Source organism: Saccostrea echinata, unplaced genomic scaffold (assembly GCF_033153115.1).
Source record: "Saccostrea echinata isolate AGI-Se365-2 ecotype Australia unplaced genomic scaffold, CSIRO_AGI_Sech_v1 ptg000002l, whole genome shotgun sequence".
NCBI lineage: Eukaryota > Metazoa > Mollusca > Bivalvia > Ostreida > Ostreidae > Saccostrea > Saccostrea echinata.
Genome location: NW_026889751.1, coordinates 1,151,868 through 1,165,618, shown reverse-complemented (window position 1 = coordinate 1,165,618; position 13,751 = coordinate 1,151,868). Strand labels below are relative to the sequence as shown.

The following is a 13,751-nucleotide window of genomic DNA, read 5'->3' as shown; positions in this document are numbered from 1 at the left end:
TAGGAAAATACATAATTATAATTTGACATCTTTATAACGCGTTCGATTGTGTAATTTACAGCATTTTCTTAACTTGGTAGACAACATACATAATTTCCAATTTTAGTTTTAACTGACGCAAGTTATAGCGTGTAAATACGATGACGTTCAATTCTGTATGAACTTATTAGGGGGTCAGAGGTCATGGCGTCACCGAATCACACAGCGAGATAATATCTTGCCTATGTATTTCTGTCAAGCCTATATTTTCATAAGAATGTCAATGAATAATATAGCCAGCACTTTGAGCCTCAAAATTAACGGTTCTTTAAAAACATATTGTTTTGTTCATTCTCAGTTGGGTACAGTCCACTAATTCATTAAATAAGGAAAGTTGATGGAAAATCTGAAGTTATCTCGTTTGTCATTTTAGTTGTTAGTTGGACCTTATCATCTATAGTCGGTAAAACTTCCAAGTATGAAATAGATAATAATGAAAAAGTACTGCACATGCTTTTATTTTTCCCAGAGACAAATTAACTGATTCTAGACCTTTCGGCTAGAACTCAAGTGACGTGTTTCTCGCTGACATCCCTTAAGAATATTATATTTTTGTATCTTGTGAAGGTCCTCAACAACATTACTCTGTTAAAAATCACTCTTATTCTACACAAAAGTACTCCGACGTTCATATTAAAAGGATGCTGGACTTCCTCGTTGACAACATTTATATAATCTTCGGAGACCAGATCTTCCAACAAAGTGTTGGAATTCAGATGGGCACTGATTATGCTCCCTTATTAGCCCACCTGTTTTTATATTTCTCTATCTACATTAGAAGATGAAAACACTTGCTGTGGTCTTCATCTCTATATTCAGATATATCGACGACGTTTCATCAATTAACAATAGTTATTTCCATTCATATATCAACTCGATATATCCCAGTGAACTTGAAATAAAAGACACAATACTTGAAATAAAAGACACAATAGAGTCTGCCACATCTGTTTCATACTTGGATGTTTTACTGACTATAGATGATTAAATAGCTGGGCCAACTAACAACTGAATTGTATGACAAACGAGATGACTTCATATTTCCCTTATTTATGTAGTAATATTTCGCTATCATCTGCATATGGTGTTTACTTTTGCGATATTCAAGAGCATTCTCTGAGTACGATGAGGTAGGCGACTGACAATTAAGTTGATGTTACGAGGATTTCAACAGCTCCTTTTAAAGTCAGTATTTCTTAAACTCTTCTGGTCGTTATAATGACCTTGTTAGCAAATACAACCTATCATTGGGTTGTTTTTTGGTTGATGTGTTTCATACCAGTTGTAAGGTTTTTGTTTTCATACTAAATTTGACTACAGACTATTCCATCTACCTGATCAATACATAGTGACCGGTCGACAAGGCTTACCTCTCCTAAGTATCTGATTCCACCTAAGGAATTTCTGGGCGCCCGTGTTTAATGCCCGGTTCACAGATCTGCATTGTTTGTAGCTTTTTACGAGATCGATCACTGTTATCTTCACCTTTTTCATTATGTTAGTCTTTTTTTCTGGAATGGGGTTTTGGGAGAGGTAGTCCGAAATATCTGGCGTTTTCCTGGTTTTTTCTACGATCTTGATACACTGTATTTTACATACCAGGAAAACGTCAGAACCGGCGCCATTACAAAAACTGGGAATTCACGGCCTCCAATCGGAGGCGGCATTCTCGGGTTGATTTTCAATACTTGCGAACCAAATTAAATGTCACACTAACAATTTGTCAATAGTACAATGCTTTTAGTACTCACCAACATCGTTTTTATGGTTCGATTATAAAATATACAATCCGATGAAAACATTTTATCTGACTGTCGAGATTTGTTTTCATTTCGTGCATTTTAAAATCTTGCAAGTCCTGTATCAAAATGTGGAGTGATGTATTCTTTTTCATCGATGGTGAGTACAATAAGCACTGTGCTATTGATAAATTGTGAGTTCGGCATTTAATTCGATTCGCAAGTATCGAAAATTAACTCCGGTTGGAGACGGTGAAATTTCCAGTTTTCGTAATGGCGCCGGTTCTGACGTTTTCCTGGCATGTAAAATATCAAATCGTAAAAAAGCCTGGAAAACGTCAGATAATTCGGACTTTGGGAGAGGATGTATTTTTCTAAACATTGTATTATGATAATGCATTTTCATTGCAACAATTAAGAAATAAATAACAAGGTTAAAAGTTCTCTGGAAAATGAACTTGGTTGGTCACGTGATCAAATCCCGTGAAGCCCGAAGTGCTTGACAGTTAATTTGATCGCGTACCAACCAAGTTAATTTTCCAGTGAACTTTTTAATCTTGTTACATGTATTTATTACTTATTTATTAACAATTGAGACGAATATTCGAATGGAAATATCTCACGAACAGCTTGTCGTATCAACATGTTGTGATGGCGCGCAGTGACATAGAATCCTCATAAGAGGCGGAAAAACTTCAGTCTTAAGTACGTCTTACTAAATCAAAATCTAGTTTTCAATAGGTAGTAAAGTACGTTATCTGAATTACTTGTAAGAGGCACATCCACAAGTAACGTTATGGTAAGAACTTTTAATTATGTTTCCCTCTAAACCTGAAAATAAGAAAGAGTTTTTTTTTTTTTTATTAAAACGCATCTTTCATGTATCGCTGTATATGTACACAGTATGATTTTAATTCTATTTCATTTCAGTGCATATGTTTTCAAAAATGATCCCTTTGAAATACCATTTATTGCTTTGTCTAATAATTCTCTCGAAAACCATATCTGGAAAGACTCCGATACTACCTGGGCAATTCCATCTTGGGGGCCTGTTTAAAATATTCCAGTCACAAAATGAACAATGCACGAATGAGATTGATACAATGTCTGTTCGCACGTTCGAGGCAGTGAAATGGACTCTAAAGATGCTAAATGAAGCAAACTATATTTCAGGGATAAAACTTGGTGAGAGATAATTTAACAAGCTCCTTCATGCAAAATTTGATAATTCAGACGTTATATCTGGTAACTGACATTTAGGAATGGAAGCATTTCCCACTTGCAATGCTAAAGGGAAAGCTGTAGAGCACACAACGAGACTGGTCAAAAGTCGACAAGTTCCTATCATTGGTATGTAGTATATACTACACTGAGATAGGTCAACTACTTGCCTTTTCGGATTTATATTTTTCTGCCCCTGTAATCAGATATTTAGGGGGCATCTAGTTTTGGTAAATCTTGAACAACCTTTAATCTTGACCATAACTGCTGAACGGGTGGTGCTAAGGCTTTAATATTTCACAAGTGTATTTTTTGTGAAAAGCCCTTTCTTTGTATACCATTTGTTAACCTCATGACCTTGACCTTGGGGTTTGACTTTCTTTTGAAAAACTCATTTTTCCATGAACTGCCATACTCGAGCAACAATGCTTCAAAATTACATCTTGTTAAATTTGTATTAAATTTTCCTGATAGTGTTTATCTTGAATATGTTTGCATAGGTTTGGTTGGTCCAGAATACAGCTTTGAGGCCGTGGACACATCTTCACACATAAGCTCTCTTGGTAAAAACGGTTTACTTCTTCAGTCCATCTTTTCCACAACCGCCTCAGCTCTGAGTAATAGAACCAAATATCAAAACATTCTTAGAGTCATTCCTGACGATACTAGGCAGACCTCGGTAATGTTTTCATTTTATCGATTTGTTTAAAAACATTTCAGAACAAATTTGCCCAGTAAGTGAATTTTGTTGTACATTTTTTGAATTGTTTGAAATTTACAATTATAATTTTTTGGTTTTCAATTAATTCTTCAGTCCAAATAATGATGTTAATATGTTTCAGAGAGAATTCTATTCTGAAGTATATTTTTGAATTTATAGTATGTTTTAACAGGTCATCATGTCTCTCATGAAGGAGCTGGATTGGAACAACATCGGGGTTATTTATGAGAATAACACATATGGAAGGGGAAACTATGAGGCCTTACGGATGGAAGCAAGGAAAAACAGCATATGTATCGCAAGCGCACAGGCAGTATCTGTTGAAACAGGGGTGGTAGATATCAAGAACTTGAAGTCTCAATTAGAGTCGATGATATCTCATCCTGAAAGTCAGATATCAGGCATAATCATGTTTGGCTCTACAGGTACGGCAAAAGCTTTCCTTTCCATTGCCCAGAATTTAAGAGAAACAATGAAATTTCGGCTTTCGATAATATTTTCCGAAGGAACAGCAGATATTGATACGGAGACTTTGAACCATTATGAAATAGCTAAAGGATCTTTCTTCACAAGTCCATATGTACTCAAATTTGAAAAGTTTCAACAACATTGGAAGAATATTCTGACAAACAAAACTGCCTTGAATCAAGAAGTATTGACTAATCCCTGGTTGGAAAATGTAGTTAAGAAATTTGTTGCCTGTGAAATTCTCAACGCATCTTGTTCAATGCCTGACTTGTCAAGTGTAATGTCTGTAACTGGCGAAAATGTATTCGAAGGTTATGCCATTGTTTCAACCCTACTTATTGCTAAAATTCTGAAAAATCTGCAGGTGAAAATATGTCACAGCAATAGCCTATGTAAGGAACTGAATTACACATTGCAACAACGTAAACACGAGTTGATAGAAGAGGGGAGGAAAAGTCAATTAAATATGAACGAACTACCAGATCCCTTTCAGATGGAATTAAAATTTATCTACGATGGAGAACCCGATGCAAAAATAACTGGAAATGTTCCACTGTATGAAGTTTACCAGTTCCAAAAATGTAAAGCAAATATTCGAAAGACATGCTTAGAACAGGTGAGTTTCTTTAAAAACATAAAGGGAATATAGGGAATAAACATAATAGTAAAAATGCCTCAGAAATACAATTATGACCTTCTGTAACAACCTGCTTATCTCCCTTGTCCACCAAACATGCATATGTGTAGTTTTCTAATACCTGACGTGTTTTGTAATATTTTTGATGCTACATGTACATGTATATAGTGCAAGGAGCCTACATAACCATTCTCTGAAGATTTAAAAACTGAAAATATTTTAAACGTTCTTGGAGGCTCTTGTGTTGATAAAAAGAATGACATTTTTTGAGCGTTTATAAATGTTTCGAATTACAATTTTTTGTATTGTTTGCTTTACATGTAGATATTAAACAATATGCCTGCAATAATGCTTTTTAGAATATTTATTGTTTGAACTATGTAAGTTTAGTTTTTATGTGGCATGTAGATGGTAATTGAGTGATATATCAAATACATTTTGTGAAGAGCTAAAAACTTAACATATTTTATTATTAAAATATGCTTAATTTTGAATTTCTCTCTCTAGTCTCCAACCCCTTAGACGACTGAGATTTATGAGTAACAATTTTTCAAGAGCACATCTATTTGTTATACATTTCTTAACGATCGATTTCCTTTTTTTTTTCTTTAAAACTGTGTTTTAGCTTTATATTTACGTATTTTTTCTTAGGTGGCAACTTACAATGATTCAGTATTTTCTCTGAAAACTCGGCTGCTACGAGATTATTATTTTGAAAATACATATGGTACTAAATGGCCAAACATAACAAAAGCACAGTGTGACATAAGAAGGAAATGCGATTCATGTCGAAATTTAAATCTAGCCAATGAAATAATGTTTAGGAGAGGGGATCTATATGTAGTTGCCGTGATTCCTATACATAATAGAAATTCATCGGATCGTCTGAAATGTGGCGTTATTCGGACAGCAAATGGATGGGAACTTGCAGAAGGTATAAAGTTTGCCGTGGAGTCTGTGAATAAAAAGACTGGAAGTTTTTCTAACTTATTTTACGGAAAACAAATCGGTTATATGATTCTTAATAGTTGTAATCAACCACTCTTAATTCAAAGAAAACTATTACAATTTTTTAGCGAGGGTTACGTTTTCAAAGACGGAACAAAATTTTCAGAGGTACGGGAAAAAATTCTTGGGTTCGTAGCCGCCTATGATAGCAGCACAAGCCAAACAAGTTCTTTGATTTTACAGGATTTTAATTTTCCACAAATCAGTTACGCATCTACAGCAGCAATTTTGAGTGACAGATCCACTTATAGATATTTCTTGCGCACCTGCACACCTGACGACAAACAGGCTCTTGCAATGTTAAACATAGTGAAAACATTGAATTCTTCATATATTCAGATATTATACAGCAAGGGAATTTATGGTGAAGGAGCGAGGGATGCAATCATGCGCAGTGCAAAAGATTTTAAAATATGTATTGCTAATGAAATGGAGGTAACAGAAAATCATTATTCTAAAATTCACGATGATCTTAACAGGACACCTTATGCAACCGTTGTTCTCTTGTTTTTAAAAAGTCATGTCATGAAGGATGTTGTGGCAATTTACACAAAACATTCAGGTTAGGGGCCTTTTTATTTATAGGTTCTGAAGCATTTGGAACACGTTGGGATATCATTTCTGGTAAAACCAATTTTGAGGGAACAATATCTTTATCACTGCAAATGAAACCTGCCATTGGAACATCTCAATTCGAGAAATACCTGTATGATATCCTTGCTAATAAAAGTGCGGACATAAACCCCTGGACAAATGAGTACTTTGAACAAAGAAATGCTTGTTTCCTTTCTGGCAGCTTTAACAAACTCTCTGCTTCTCGGTGTACGGATATTAAGGAAGAATTTAACAATAAAAACTATCAACCAGAACTATGGACTGCCTTTGCTATCAATGCAATGTTTTCTCTTCTACAAGGAACAAATAAGTCATTTGGTGAACTTTGTGGCAGTCAGTCTTCTACCTTATGTCAAAAATATCGAGATTCTCCACAAAAGGTTTACGATATGATAAAGAATGAAAAACTCGTGATTGATGACAGCGGAATTCCATCCAAAGTATTTAACGAAAATGGTGATGGTAATATTGGATATAAGATATACCAAGTTCAGAGAAAAACCATAGATTCTAGTCAACTCACATTTATTGAAGTAAGTTAAAAGAATACCTCTGAAATACTTAAGACGTACAGAATATTATACTTGATACTTAGCACTATTTTTATGAAAATAAAGAGTATATTTATCTAATCTTATCATATCAACTTGGTTTAGATTGGTCGCTATACATTGGATAGAGATGGTTACTCTATATATGAAAAAATCATTAAGGACCCCTTTAAAGTTCTGCCCTCTAAATGTCCAAATCCAAAGGAATGCAGTAAATGTTTGAGGCAGTATACAGGGGCATCTACAATCAGTTATTCGCCAAGGTAGACTTTAGCAGTTTCGTGTTATGAAGAATTTTGGAGCCACATTATCTTTCAGATACGTTATTCATAAAGGAAAAATTCATAATTTTTACCTGCTTGAACATATAAAATAATGTTTGAAATGTAAATTATAATTTGTCAAGCAAGCTTTGGCCTGATATTTGATACTTTGATTTTCCTGCAGTAAGGCACAGTCTTCTAAAACAACAGTGGTGTTAGGAGTACTATTTGGATTGTCTATAATAGCACTAGGTATAATGATTTTGCTCTTCTTCCTAAAGATGTATCGCCGTAAATTGAATGAAGGTAAGATGTACATGTTTTGTAATCAAATTATTCAAAAGTAGAAAGATTCTAAAATCTAGATAAATTCCAAATGCAGATAACTAAGAACAAGAGGTTTTGCCAACTTTTGCTCTTATTCCGCAAAATGCAAAATCATTATACTTATAAGATCTAAATACAAAAAAAAAATAGTTATAAATCTTCGAAATCATTTCTAAATCTTTTTGCAGATGATAATCCATATTTAGAACCACATTTTGTATCGAACTTAGACCACATGTATAACTATGTGGATAGTGGATGCACATCATGCTCATCGGGAACGGAAAAACCAAATCTGCCGAATCCTCGCGAACATCAACAGGAAATAAATTCTACCACGAATGAACAAAAGAACTAGATTTCATTCAAATGAGATTAAAGGATTAAAGATCTTTATTGTGTGCATTTCTACGCTTTGAAATAAAATTCAGGAAATTTTAATTGTAAATGACATTTAGTATGCCTAAATTGGACTAGCTATCGATTGATTGATTGATTGTATGTTGTTTTACGTCCCATTCGAGAATTTTTCACTCATATAGAGACGTCACTATATACCGGTGAAGGGCTTCAAATTTTAACCTTTACTCGGCACTTAGGGCCATTGAGCAGTGAGGGATCTTTATCGTGCCAACGGGGCCTCGGTTTTTAAAGTCTCATCCGAAGGACCCGCAACTTTCACGTCAAAGTGCCGAGCGCATGGCGAAGGAACAGTTGCTACCCATTTTTTATCGACTTAGGTCAGTCGCGGCCGAGATTCGAACTCACGACCTCCCGATCACGGAGCTAGCGCTCTACCGACTGAGCTACCGTGAACGGTGACTAGCTATCGAGGAAATGAAATTAATAATAATGAGTATATATATACTAGGGTTGTTAGGAAAGTTCGCGGACAAGTTCTATTGTGAGCGCGCTATTTACGTGAAATCAGTAAAACTCTGCAGATAAAAACTATACGTATTTTCCAATTAATTTACAAAGATTTTGTGTTTTCGGATGATCTTTAGAAAATATACAGCTAAATTATTTAGATAAAACATACTTCACGGAGTATATTACTTTTTGGCACCTTTACATTACTAACACATTTTTAAAATTAAAAATTGCACTATTGTAGCGCATAAATCTTTATATTTCACCTGTCGCTAAAATGTTCCGTGAATTCTATGACCGCACAGTAAAAATCATTGTATATTTTCTAAATTTTAGTAAATGTACCTGATTTTGTACATACTAATAAAAAAGATAAAAGTTTAATTAGACAGACACCATTCTTCAACGTACACAATAAGTTTCCCGTAAATCAATGTGTCCGCGAACTTTTCTAACAACCCTCGTATTTATTGACTGGTCTTGAGGGCATTATGCGTTTTGTCGGACCCATGGCAAGACCCAGTCTGTTTGCGTGAGGCCGTGAGGATGATGATAGCCCGAGATATTTTGCTATGCCTTTTAATAACTTTCTTAGTTGTCAACAAAACAAGACGAATTTAGAATGTAGACAACTCTGTTTCCTTACATAATGCAACTATCAAAACGGAATGCAAAGACATGCATGCACGTGTGCTTAATTCTGATTTGCTAATACTTAAATAAATGGTTACATCCCTCTTATTTGTGAATGAAATTCTTTGACATTTAACACGAAGGTATATATTGTGAGACACTATGAGAAAATATATGTGAAAAAATCTATTTAAAAAAAACATGTGCAAGCACATGCACTGAAATTTGCTTTGCTAATAGTAATAATAATAAGTAGTAATAATTTGCGACCATATCGGGCGGGAGTAGATATCCGATAAAATATTTTAGAAAATAAGGTGTATATCTATAATAAAAAAAAGTATTGCTTAATTCAATTAAGCTTTGAGGAATGGGGCACCATAAAGGAGTGGGGGAGACGTTTGGGGAGTTACAACTAGCACTAGTTAACTATTTGTTTATAATAAACCTAGGTAAGCTAATGCCATATTTTTAACAATTCCAGAGTTTGGGGTATCCAAAATTAACTGATTGGAACTAATTGGTACATATTTTGATTCTAGTGGACTGCCACTTCTCACTTTCATCTAGATGAATTTAAGGCTTTTTTAACAGTCGACAGAGTGTTCAGTGTCTGAAAAAGAAATTTCTTCAATATGCGCATCTGGTGCATCAAAATTGGTACCGTATATGATTTACTTTAAGTTCATTACTAAGTGTTCAAACGAGAAACAAATCAAAAAATAATTCAGAGAGTATTGTGGTAACGTGGCGTGTTTTTCCGCTTATGGTGTCGAGTTGCGTAGTCGGGGTATATATATATATATATATATATATATATATATATATATATATATATATATATATATATATATATATATATATATATATATATAATATTGATTATGTTTATAATCAGTGTTAATTTTCCAAAAATATATCATGTAAACCACGTTTAATTGATTGAAATTAACCGATCAGGAATCATTTATTAACCAAAGTTAGCGTGCCTGCAGTGTTTTTGTTTACTTTTTCCAGTTCAATAATATTTTACCTTTAAATCTTTGTGATGGGGACTTGCACTATGTGATTAATTTATACCGTAAAGTGACGTTTACAACGTCTTAACTGTGACCTACTTTCGTTTTTGGATTTCACATACATGTACTTTTAATTTATCCAAAGTGTGGAAATGACTCGGTGTGCTGTTGTGTGACGAGTTTTACGGGATGTGTTTAAAACTTGACGATTAATTTATCAGGAAAGCAAACTTACTGGGAGAATAATTATTTGGCTAATATCGAAGTGTTGAGAAGTGTATTACACAATATGCCGCGAGCAGTTAGGAGATCTGTTACAAGAATACGGGATGTAGGCGATGTTTCAACAGCTGCAGTAGACAATATTTCGCCAGACTTAGACATGGACAATCCGTTAAATTGGACTATTGCTCAATTAAGAGAGAAACTAACGGGATTTGGCATTCAGGTTCCCAAAGAATTTAACATGCTTAATGCAACAACATTGAGACAATTATACAATGAGAATGTCAGGAACCACGTGACAGATACGGACAAAATTCCCACCACTGGGCGGAAATGACGTCAAGGATCAAAACAACAAAGGCGTCTTGCTTCAAACTTTACAAAATATGGCCCAATTATGCGCTGCCTTACAACAGACAGTCAACACACTTTGGGAAAAAGAAAATACATTTAAGTGTAAAGGACTACAGAAACCGAAGACGAGAATCCCCTTAGAAAATATGCGGATCAGGTTAACCGCGATTCAGATATGGATAATACATTAATAAATAACAGCGAGCACATGAGCCTAGGGGTTTCAGGGTTAGAAACTCCCTAAAATTACAACTCGCAAATAATTGAGAGTACCAAGAAAATGAACTCGCAATTTTATAAGACTACTCGCAATTTTCATATAAAGTTAAATTTATATAAATTAAATACATGTAACTTAAGGAAAAAGTAACTACTGTACAAAAACAAAATACAACTACAGTGTGACTTTTATTTAAATTACTGATTTAAATCAAAAGCATTGTGTTCTGTCATATTATATAATTTTGCTACAGTTTCAATGCAAAAAAAATCAACTCGCAAGTTTTTGCGAGTTACCTAATTTTCAACTCGCAATTTGGGAATTCTAACTCGCATTTTGCGAGTTGTATATAGTGAATTTCGAACCCTGGGGTTTCATCCAAAGATGTAGGGCACGTCGATCTGGTATCAGCAGATATGGATGAATTAAAAAAAAAGACCAAACGCATATTTATCAATCCACACTAAAAATACAGGCAATGAAAATAGATTTCTATGTCTCAGCATATGTCTTTAGATATTGACTAAATACCTGCCAAATATCTTATTGATACCTCAATTAACAAAAAAGTTATGCCCAAAAATGTCAGGAGCTAGTGCAACACCTTTTTGTGACATTTTGAAATTTCAATATTTTTTGGAGATCTGTGAAATAAATAATAATGCTTTATGTTGAAAATAAAGACTTTCCTGATAATATTCAAAGTATTGAGCTTTAAATGTTGACTGTAGTAACTTTTGTTTAATCAAGTTGTGATCATGGCTGATGTTTTAAAAAATGTTATACCATGTCAGGAGTGCAACAAAAAATGTAGTGTTGCCAAAAAAAAAATATCAATTGTAAAATTCTGAAAGAAAATTAAGTCAAAAAAGAATTTTCGAAGTGTAAAACAATACATGATATACATTTTAGAACTTAAAAATATTATTAATATAAATCACAGGCAGCATTAATGAGAGTCAAGTATATGTGCATACCCAATAATGTCATAAGTGCAACATTTGATGTTTTGCTCCCAAACATGAAAAAACTATTATCATTATATGTTTTTCTGATTTTTATTTTGGAAAATAAAGACACAAAGAACATTTTTACCAAATAGATTTATCAATTACAGGATCTGTCTGTGCTTCAGATCTATATTTCTATGGTCAGGAGTGCAACACATTTTTTTTTTAAAGATTTAAGTTGTGTGACGAAAACACTTCTATTCATGCTTAGACGTATTCATTAATTAATAATGATCTTTTTGTATAATTTAATACTAAATTATTGACAGTTTTATTATTAAAATTCTTCCTTTTTCAATTTTATCAATTCAGATGTGCTTTTATCTTTTTTGTGATTCTTTTTAATATATGTTAAAAATAAATACACTAAACAATTGTCATAAAATTCAAGTAATTCCTCCTCAACTTCATTGAAACAACAGAACAAGTTCTTATGTAATTTTTACCTCACAATTCTACTTTAATAGCCACAATGCTTTTGGTCAGGAGTGCAACAAATATGTTAGAATTATTATTAGACTTATTATTTCTTAAAAATGAAAGTGAAATCTTAGCCCCCCCCCCCCCCCCCAAACTCTGAGAAACATTTTCAAATTACATTGCGTTTAAAAATAAATGTATCATAGTACAAGTAACTTCATCAGTGTTCCATTATTTTTTAAAATTATTATCCAATATTGTTGGCCCTACTTTCAATAAAACCATTTGATTTCCGTACCTTTGCTCAGTCGCACCTGTAGATCTTCTGCAATTGACGTCTGGTCGAGTTTTTCTACCAGGACAACAAAAGTGGTGTGTTCAAATAAATTTTGTAGACAATTCCATGCTTGCATCTTAAAGGAAATTTGCATGACAGTAACATGATAAAAGATTGAATATTACCGGAAGTAACGTTGAGGAACATTTTTGATGCGGAGTGACTAAAAGGGGAATAAAAACGGTGTTCCGGCATAAATTGAAACACAGCTATTGTATGTCAACATGACATGGTAAAGAGAAGTATCCTAGTATAAATTCAGAAAAGAACAGCTCCACAAATGTGCAGCCAGTTGATAAAACAAAGCAACAAAAGGGTCCGTAGTGACTAGGAAAGCCAGAACTGGATGAATTCAAAGCTACATCACCAGTAAATATAGAGAGATTAGAGTTTGTTGCTTATTTAATTGCTGGAGTTTGTGAAGGACTCGATATTTTCATGAGTGATGATATAAGTCTTGATTATTCAAATGAGTGTAGGAACTTACAGTCGACTCGGGAAAGCCTGATATTATTGAAGAACTTTTAAAGACAGAAGTTCAGAAAGGACTTGTGAAAGGACCTTTCAAAACACTAAAATTTCCAAAATACTTAGGAAGCCCATTACGTTTGGCTACGAGTAAATATTCTGGGAAGAGACGTCTTATATTGGACTTATCTTTACCACATGATAATGAGGAGATTGACAGTGTTAATAACTTGATTGACAAAGAAAAATGATCTTTGTTAGAATAGACGATGCCATTGCAAGAATTAAAGAACAGGGGCAAAATCTTTATAATGTGCAAAAAAACAGACATACGTGAAGCTTTTATGTTGATACCAGGAGCTCCAAGATTCTGGCCTTTGTTATGTGTGAAATGGAAAAATTTGTTTTACTATTTTGTTAGACTCCCTTTTAGAAGTAGAAGTTTACCGAAAATATTTGATCAATTATCACAAGCCATTTGCTGGATTGCAAAAAAAAAAATATGGAATTGAAAATATTTATCATTTGTTAGATGATTTTCTTACCATTGATGAACCTGATGCGGTAGGGAAGAGGACCATGGCCTTGCTATGTACTCTATTT

At 33.7% G+C, this 13,751-nt stretch overlaps 1 pseudogene; it reads left to right on the top strand.

Moving 5' to 3' along the window:
• The first annotated feature begins 2,725 nt into the window (after positions 1 to 2,725).
• Positions 2,726 to 7,964, top strand: LOC133203401 (uncharacterized; annotated as a pseudogene).
• The last annotated feature ends 5,787 nt before the right edge of the window (positions 7,965 to 13,751 follow it).